The sequence below is a fragment of the Penaeus monodon genome, chromosome 11, assembly GCF_015228065.2.
Source record: "Penaeus monodon isolate SGIC_2016 chromosome 11, NSTDA_Pmon_1, whole genome shotgun sequence".
In the NCBI taxonomy this organism is placed as follows: Eukaryota; Metazoa; Arthropoda; class Malacostraca; order Decapoda; family Penaeidae; genus Penaeus; species Penaeus monodon.
Window position 1 is genome coordinate 32,193,963 of NC_051396.1, and position 10,000 is coordinate 32,203,962.

Consider the following 10,000-nt stretch of genomic DNA (forward strand, 5'->3'; position numbering starts at 1 on the left):
ATATAATATATATATATATATTATATATAGATCGAGACAGAGACACACACACACACACACATACACACACACACACACACACACACACACACACACACATATATAATATATATATATATATATATATATATATATAGAGAGAGAGAGAGAGAGAGAGAGAGAGAGAGAGAGAGAGAGAGAGAGAGAGAGAGAGAGAGATGCATGTGTATATATACACGCTGAATTCGTATAAACAAGCAGCACACACAAAAACACACACACACAAATACATTCGTAAACACTCATATCTTCCCTATCTGTGTTTATATATATCATGCATATGTAATTTCATGCAAGTGTATGCATCTATTTATCTGTTGGTGCGTGCTTCCTGTCGAGTCAGGACGGACTTCCTGCATCCCTCTCCTGCTGCCTCTGCCCACTCTGCCAGAGCTTCGGAAGTCAGAGCGAGCGCCTCCAAAGCTCGCTGACGACCAGCTTGCCCCTGGTTAATTAAGTCAATAGTCACGAGTATGCTAATGAATCCTCATTCACTATCCGTTATGCTAAAGAATACTGAGAAATGCTGGCAGTGGAAGCTTAGGTGCCCGGGAGAGCCAGATCTTGCGAGGTGCCATTTCAGGGAGTGTCTTCCTCAGGTATTTTTGATCTTTTGGATATTTTTAGTTTTGTATTCTTTTCCTGTGTTACACGTCTTTATTTTGCAATACCCTGTTCTCATGTTATTATGTCTTTTATTTCGTCTCTCGTTTCGATTCTTAAAACCTAAATGAATCGGGAAATCTACTTTTTTGTCAAAACATAACCGATTCTGATTTTCAGTCACGTGTGTGTGTGTGTGTGTGTGTATGTGTGTGTGTGTGTGTGTGTGTGTGTGTGTGTGTGTGTGTGTGTGTGTGTGTGTGTGTGTGTGTGTGTGTGTGTGTGTGTGTGTGTATACACACACATTTTTGTATAACGATGCATGCTTTCGAATATACTGGCAACATACGCAAGCTGAAAGCCTGCGCCATCCGATCCCCGCCGTTGGGCAACGCAACAAACGCGGCAAGTATTTCCTTCATGAATCGTGACTGGCGCATAGCCAAGAATGCTATTGTGTTGCCATCGCGTGATTCCAGTTTTTTTTCCTTTTTTGTTGGATGAGCGTCCTGTTATTCTTGTTGTGAAGTTGAGCTCGTCTTCCATCTTAAAAGATTCTTGGGAGGAGATTAAGGATGCGCTAGGCGGCAGAATGGAAATAGAGATATTAGAGTAACAGTTAGGTTGGGTTGCATTAAGTACTATTAAGTCGTGAATGAAGAGGAGGAAGTTGAACTCGGGGAGGGGCGCGGCAGAAGGGAAGGCAGAGGGCGCGGTTGGCGTAAGTCCAACTGCGGGGATTTAAACGCTTGCGTAAACATTTTAAAAAATCTGAAACGTTCTCCTGAATAATAAAAAAAACAAGACCCATATCGGTCGGTGGGATTACTACTTCATCGAGTGTTGAGATCTCCCGCCGGCGTCGTGAGGAGCGGGCGATTATGAGGTCGGCTCAGTGTAGTATCACAGAGACGAAGACGGGCGTAAACTAGAAAAAGAGTGAAGTCACGTGAGAGTCATGGCAAGGGCACAGAACACTGAAAGCTGCAGAGCGTTGACGATACAAAAGGCCCTGCCAATGCTCCGCCCACCCACCCTGCCCCACCCACCCATCCAGGTGTATATATATGTGTGTGTGTGTGTGTGTGTGTGTGTGTGTGTGTGTATAAATATATATATTTATGTATGTATATATATGCATACATATATAATATATATATATATATATATATATATATATATATATATATATATATATATATGTATTATATGTATATATATATATATATATGCATATGCATACACATACACATACACATACACATACACATACACATACACATACATATATACATATATACATATATTTTGGTCACGTGTGTGTGTGTGTGTTTGTGTGTGTGTGTGTGTGTGTGTGTGTGTGTGTGTGTGTGTGTGAGTGTGTGAGTGTGTGTGTGTGTCTGTGTGTGTACATATATGCATATAATTGAAATCATAATTATATACCGTAGAAGCGATGTATTAATTACAAAAAAAATACTGGTGATTGTTAGGTCTGTAGTTCTACAAGATAATGATTAGTACGAACACCAATAAAAACTATTTTCATCATAGCAAAGTTGTGATGGGAATGCATCTCCGATCCCACACTTTCAGCCGAAAGCCTAACGAAGAAAGGCGACGGCGCCTGTGCTCCGTGGCGAGCGAGCAAGGCAAGGCTCATTCTCTACCTCTTCGTTGGCGTATGTTCGTGCCTGCGAACGATAGAGTTTACGATGACCGTGAGGGTGTGCTGCGGTTTCACGGTCGGCTCTTCAGATAGGATTATTGTTGATTCTCCGGCCATAGAGAGTCGATTGAACTCAAGCTCTTCAGGCATAACGCTCGACCTCTGCGAAGACGTTGCCCTAACGGTGAGGCGGCGTCGTGTGCCGGCCCTGCCCTTGGCTCAGTGGCTGCGCACGAACTCAGACCCAGTATGTCACTGAATCACTGGTTTTCTTGTTGTAACAGTTATTGTTGTTGATGTGATTTATTTATATTCGGGTGATCATTGCTGACCGCTGTTAACTACTCTTTCACTCCTGCTTGGTCACCGTTCTCAGTGAAGAATGCTCGAATCCAGCGCCCTCCAGGGACATCACGGCAAAAGGAAACGATGAGAAGCCACGCCAGCATCAGTGTCTCGTCCGTCGTGCTTCATGTCCCGGCACTCCACCCACCGCGGAGATGACGGCGACAGACCTCCGCAACAGAGACATGATCGACCAAAGATTACAGGGCGAGGGCGTCACCATCAGCGTCCACATCACCTAGACATCCCTCCCTGCTCTCGCCGCTGCGTCCAACGCCACTCCACTCCCACGAGTGGGAGGTTATGCTACGCGTTACAAACTTCCAGTAAATGACATTTGATGTCTATGATTTCCCCGCTGCATCGGTTATTTATGTATTTATTGCTACGCTACAGTAGCTATCTAAATGTCTGCCAGGCTCTACTCAAATGTAAGTTCGTGTGTGTGTGTGTGTGTGTGTGTGTGTGTGTGTGTGTGTGTGTGTGTGTGTGTGTGTGTGTCTGTGTCTAACAAAGGTACAGGAACCTAATAACGGAGTGTGGGCGCCTCTTTATACAGGCAGCCTAAAATCAGAGTTTAAGGCACTGTGGGTTTTAATCACTTTTTAGTTTTCATAATGAGGCCTCGATGGGAAATTACGGGAACAGGCCTATGAGACTGGAATTTAGGGCAAAGTACACCTCGGCTAACTGTACATGGAAGAAATTGTTTATTTCACTGCTATGATGCAGTGAAGGGACGGTAACCCATTAAAAGATTTTTGCCCTCTCGCCCTCTCCTCGCCCCTCACTCCTGCCGTCAGAGAAACGAGGAAGTGGTAAGAATGTCATATATTCTTTCTTTTTTTGTTCTCCCTTTTTTGGGGGACGTGGATGTGCGAAAACATGTCATGGCAAGAGAATGGCCGAGAAGCAATTGCAGGCTAATTTAGAATACCAAAACGAAGCATGTCGCTGATATTGTAACAGCGTGGCGACGACAGCCATTGGGAGTCGAGAACAATCAAGCAGTCACTCACCGCTGACTCGGTTCCCTTCCCCTTCACCGCCCGCTTTCGGCGAGGCCTAAAACCTCTTCATCGATATCATGGCAAGACCGTGCATACCTCTACTGACAGTAGCGCCTAATGTCGTCATTCCTATTTTTTCCAGTCTACTTTGCATCACGAGCACGCTGGATTACCCTTGATAAAGAGCGTAGACGGCGTAGGTGCGAGTCTTTTGTTTGCCGCGCAGGGAGGAGTTGGACCTCCGCCGGATCCAGCTAATTGTGGGTCGTTGCCAGAGGTCATGTGATTCGTTTTGCTGTCATCACGTAGTGTTACCGAAGCGAGGCCGTTCTGGCTTATAGGCTACTAGATGAAACCGGCCCTTTTGGAAGACACCTTTGCATACTAAGAGAACAATGTCTTCGTTGTAATGCGGCGCGGAATCAGACAGGGAAATGTTACGACGAATCGCGAGCGGAAGTGGTTGGAGAAATAGCGGCCCATAATGCAATTACCTCGAGGCTTTCTACGCGACGAAATGGGATCACGAAAGCCAAGCGAACCTGACGGGGCCGAGGCATCTGCCGTAGCGCCCTTGCTTCACTGTCCCGTTCTCACTCATATAGGCTTATAAGCAGATCAGTGCATACTAAAGAAGAGAAAGAGAAGAAATATAAATAGGTAGATAGACATAAATATAGGTATATACATGTGCACATTATATACACATGCTTATGTATTTGCATACGATATATTTTGTTAAAACCTAATATTTTAAGAAGCAAACACATAATCAGCTGATCACATTGTGTGTTTCTTCCATAAAAAATATTCGACCTTGTTTTGATAAAGCTCGGGGAAGAGGAAACAAAAGTCACTTGTTTGCATTCAGCTTGTAGTCAGTTATTAATCAGGTTTCATACTTGTAGATTGCATTGGCTGCGCCTCCGCTTCCTCGTGTGTGCGGAGCCTTCATATCTCGCGTTGAATTGCAAGAAATGGCCTTTTCTTCCTCGTGTCTTCTTCCTCTGTCGTAACCTCTGATTTACTGCATTGATAAGAATTCCTCTTTCTTCCTTCGGTATTTATTTAGATTGACGTTTCGCTGGAATGACATGAAGATGCTGATTATTACAAATGACGAAGAAGTATCGTGATAATTTTTTTAATTTTATAGCAAGCCTCTGGACCCAAACCAAATCTGACTAATACAAAGAAACACTTTCATCATAAAGAACAACACTGGAAATATAACTCTCTTCCCCGTATTCCCGTCTCGAAACTGAATCACACCTTTAATATATGTGTTCAGTACTTCCGGATGCCCTGAGTGTGGCCGTGTTGATGCTGCAGGCTGTTAACTGAACCTCTCAAGTAATTATGGGTTGAGCCCTGTTGAGCCCCGGGTTCAGGAGCTACGTGAGCTGATAACTGATGAGCTCCTCTGCTTGACTGCTCTCTGGCTGTCCCTCTGCCTCGCCTTCGCTTTCCAGACCCACGCTCACCGCGTTCTCCTCAGCACTCTACCTCTCTCTGTCACTGTCTCTGTCTCTCTTCCTATCTATCTGTTCATTTATTTATCTATTTATCTTTCTGTCTATCTATCTATCTCTGTTTCTCTCTCTGTCACTCATTCACTCTCTCTCTCTCTCTCTCTCTCTCTCTCTCTCTCTCTCTCTCTCTCTCTCTCTCTCTCTCTCTCTCTCTCTCTCTCTCTCTCTCTCTCTCTCTCTCTCTACGTGTGAACCGACAGTTAATGGTGATATTGTGCAAAGCCTCCCCTCCTTACCTTCCAACATGCATTTATTCCTCATTAAGAGGTAGCTCCCAATACTTACATTCAGCCATAAATACTTAATCGCTTCGTCAGAACACGCAACTGTCTCTTTTTCTCTCATTCGTTCCCTGTTAGTCTGTGTCAGGAGAAATGGTTTCCATCTCTGAAACAGAGCTTTGAAATAACCTGCGTCAGGTGTATTATTTGGCGATATAAGCTCTCCCGTTTCTGTTTTCTTTATAATTGTTCGCATTTTTGACAAAGCATGAGAAGTAACATCATTTAGGCAGTGTCCCATGATCATCGGCATAATCCTCGAGTGTTGACACCTAGCTTAACCCTCTATAGCTTACGTCGATGTTGTCGAAATTGTTTTGTGCGTTTATATGGTTTCTTTGAACATATACATATTTACCCTGTTGCTAGGAGGAACATCTTTCATCTTGCCTCATTGCAGTATAAGGATATGTAAATATCATAGTGTGTGTTTATTTCACACTTCCTCAGTTTCTCTATTTCTTGAAGTAAGTATTATTGTGACTGTATTGTGAGCATTTCTTTCATATATACTCTACTTATTAATTACGCACATATAAACCATACTAAAACACATACATTTAAACAAAACATTGATATGACCGTTTATTTTATCGACCCCACCAATACCTCATGGCTCATGTAACTCGATTATTCTAGTGAAGCGTATAATCAGTATGTAACGTTATCGGATGAAGCCCTCTCTAACTCTCGATTTCCCTTGCAGTCCCGCCCTCAAGATGGATCTCGAGACTTGAGAGACTTGGAATTATCGAGTGTTACGCCTCGTCCCTCGAACTTCTTAACGTTACCTTGCAGGTGAGAACTGATCAGGTGCTTTGTAAAAGATGTTGTTTCTTTTTGAGAGGATTTTTCGGCGCTCTGCCTTCTGCCTCAGTGAACGTGAGCGAAAGCAAGTTCACTAATATCATCGATGCTTGGTATTTAGTCATGCGTCTCTCCTTGGTGTCTCTCGATCTGCTCCTCCCCCTCACTACCCCCGGCCTGCCACTCCACCTCCCCCTTGACCTTGAGCTCACGCGGGGAGGGGCAGGTGGTCCACAAACCCACCCGACTGGTTGCCCGGCTCTCCCGGTACTTGGCACCCACTCAACTCCCAAGGCTCCCGGGGCAAAAGGGGGGGGGCTAATCGGGTATGGCAGAAGGAATGAAGGATTCCAGCCCGGGGCACACCAGCTACACCGGCTGAGGCGTACGTCTTACACTCAACCGACGCCATTTTATACGACGAAAACACAATAGCGAAAATCTGTCATATTAAAAAGGGAATAGAAAATAGTATGACCTGCCAAGGGAGCAGATGCTGTAGGCGATTAGTCGGTTAATTCCGGATGACTTTCCCTTCCCGTGAGCAAATATTCTTGTCCGCGCAGCTCTTCCCAGAAGCCACATCATTAGAGCAAAAACGACAGCCAGACAAAGCAGCCATGACTGACGAGCGCAGTCCTGGCAACAGTAGGCTGCTTGACAAAGGCCGGACTTTAATGGATATTAATTCTCATTTTTGTTGAATGGGGCGATCAGTCAAGAGGCGCCGAGAGGATGATGCTCGTCCCCAGAAGAGCAATTGCAGGGCTCGGTTGCATAATCAGATACTCGGCAGAAGGAGGAAATTTACACCGAATGCGAAAGGCCTCTGGCTTTGCTCTCCGGGAGAAGGAGCAGCCGACCGTCACGCGCGAGGAGCCTGACGCAGGCCGGAGCATCGCGCCGCTAATGACGGAGCTGCGTCGGCGGGGGAAGGCGAGGGAGGTGAACGCTCTCGCGGTGGCGCCGCCGCTGCGCCTCTCCGGGTGGCGGGAGGCGGCGTCCAGGCGGCGTCCAGGCGGCGGCTGTTGCATGGCGGCCGCTTCGGGGGCAAGGGGAAAGCTAAACGCGCAGATTTCTATACCTTCTTTTGACCTTTTTAGGAGAAAGTCTAAGCTTATGATTTTACATAACATGGTTTCAATATGATTATTTGCATAAGTTGATGGTTACATTGTTCACAATAATGATGGGTGACAGGGTATAATATAACATAGCATTAATAGTTATAATCATATATTTAGAAGTATTGATTATGATAATGACTGATGCTGATGATGACAGTACTGTTACTATTAGTGCTTTTGCTATTAGTACTCTCACCAATAATAATGCCAGTTCTACTGATATTAGTGGCAATAATAATAGTCATGATAATGCAAATAATGATGCTAAAGGCAGTAGCAACAACCAGGCAGTAGCAACGACCTCCTGAAGCGACGCGAGGGGACAGCCGGCCCTCGATGGCAGGTTGCACGGCGGGTCGCTTGGCAACGGTCCCCTTCCCGCACGCCCCGACCCGGGATACAGCATCCCTCTGTTAGCTTGTTCTAGGAAAGGCGATTAGGCTTCAGGGAGAGCAGTTTACGGCCTTGCAAATATATTTAGTGTGTCATTCGGGTGTTTCTTCTGAAATGGTAAAGGAAGGAGAACGAAAGTTTAGCGTCGGTTGTGCAAGTCAGCGTGGCGGCGGCGTCTTTGCTCTCTCTCTCTCTCCCGGTGACTTTAATGCGATATATAACTGGCATCTCGGAATGGCGGTATCTGGCACGGTGCCTGCCAGCTTGCGCAATGCTGCAGGATGTTGCACAGGTTCCTCGCCCTCTTGTGTGTTGTGACGAGGATGCTGGGTTAGCATCATTATCTGCGACTCCAGGCCAGCACCCCCCTCCGCCCCCCCTTCACCCCAACACAGCTTACTGACATCTGTGACCTCTGACCCCGCTCACCACACAGGTCAAGATCAGCCTTCCACGGCCGAGGCTTCCCATCCCCCGCGCTGAACAAAAGGCTGACGATCGGAAATGCCTCTTAGGAAGACAGGAAGTTGTTATCGTCATCATCATTATCACCATAACCACCACCACCATCATCATCATCATCATCATCATCATCATCATCATCATCATCATCATCATCATCATCATCATCATCATCATCAGTCATCATCTTGATTATCATTTTCATAAATGGAATTACCATTACCATCATCAGTATTACTATTGCTATAATATTATCACTACTGTTATCACACCTATTACAATATTTTCTGTGATCAATAATTTTCATCGTTATTTTATTAACATCATTGGTAATGCAAGCTGACTATTTATTTGTGTGAACGGAAATCACGATGGCTTCCTAAATAATAATAAAAGAATACTTCAAAATGTGTAGCTGAGAGTACTTGTAAACCCTTTTTTCAACTGATGGACCTTGAGAATACTCGGAGTCGACCGCGGGCGCTGTCTCGCCCACAACTCATTCAGTTTAAGTGTCCGACCAATTCCCTCTCAGCCATTCTTCTTCATAGCACGCTGGAGACATGATGAGAGTTCTAGTCCATGACCACCAAGGCTGGCGCGTCTGGTCTGTTCAGTGTCGAGACCTCATCGCGGAGGCAGATTTAGTATTACGTGAAAGCTTTTTTTATGATTCTTACTTTCCGCTTAAACTCCTGACTAGGATATTTTTATTCTGGATGTCTACGCGCTGTGCTTGTTTTTGTTTCTGCTCTTTGCATGTTGGGTTTTTCTTTCAATCTTGTTTTCTCCGTCTTGGATGTACTTTTTGCCTCTCCTCGACTCTTCTTGCCTCCTCTCGCCTCCCCTTGCCTCCTCTCGCCTCTCTTTGCCTCCTCTCGCCTCTCATTGCCTCCTCTCGCCTCCCCTTGTCTCCTCTCGCCTCTCTTTGTCTCCTCTCGCCTCTCATTGCCTCCTCTCGCCTCTCCTTGCCTCCTCTCGCCTCTCTTTGTCTCCTCTCGCCTCTCATTGCTTCCTCTCGCCTCTCTTTGCCTCCTCTCGCCTCCCCTTGCCTCCTCTCGCCTCTCTTTGCCTCCTCTCGCCTCTCTTTGCCTCCTCTCGCCTCTCTTTGCCTCCTCTCGCCTCTTTGCCTCCTCTCGCCTCTCTTTGCCCCCTCTCGCCTCTCTTTGCCTCCTCTCGCCTCTCTTTGTCTCCTCTCGCCTCTCATTGCCTCCTCTCGCCTCTCTTTGCCTCCTCTCGCCTCCCCTTGCCTCCTCTCGCCTCTCTTTGCCTCCTCTCGCCTCTCTTTGCCTCCTCTCGCCTCTCTTTGCCTTCTCTCGCCTCCATTTGCCTCCTCTCGCCTCTCTTTGCCTTCTCTCGCCTCTCTTTGCCTCCTCTCGCCTCTCTTTGCCTCCTCTCGCCTCCATTTGCCTCCTCTCGCCTCTTTTTGCCTCCTCTCGCCTCTCTTTGCCTCCTCTCGCCTCTCTTTGCCTCCTCTCGCTCTCTTTGTCTCCTCTCGCCTCTTTTTGCCTCCTCTCGCCTCTCTTTGCCTCCTCTCGCCTCTCTTTGCCTCCTCTCGCCTCTCTTTGCCTCCTCTCGCCTCTCTTTGCCTCCTCTCGCCTCCTACGAATCCGAATGCACCTGCCTGAGGAGGGCGTCCCATCCCATCAACCTCGGTTTTCGTCCGAGGCCGTAACCGCCAATTTCTTGCGCTTCTAAGCCTTCCCTTGGCCTCCTCTCCCCCGCTTTGTGA

The 10,000-nt window shown here is 46.5% G+C and overlaps 1 protein-coding gene across 2 annotated transcripts in view; it reads left to right on the top strand.

The window, feature by feature from the left end:
* The window catches only part of LOC119578926, a 47,725-nt gene that overhangs the window by 25,078 nt on the left and 12,647 nt on the right, over positions 1-10,000 (top strand). The window contains exon 2 of one of the 2 annotated variants that reach the window (XM_037926599.1): positions 6,186-6,277. The exons of the other annotated variant lie outside the window; for it this stretch is intronic. The gene's annotated coding sequence lies outside the window, so the exon portion shown is untranslated. The remainder of the gene's footprint in view (positions 1-6,185; positions 6,278-10,000) is intronic. 2 annotated transcript variants of the gene reach the window in all.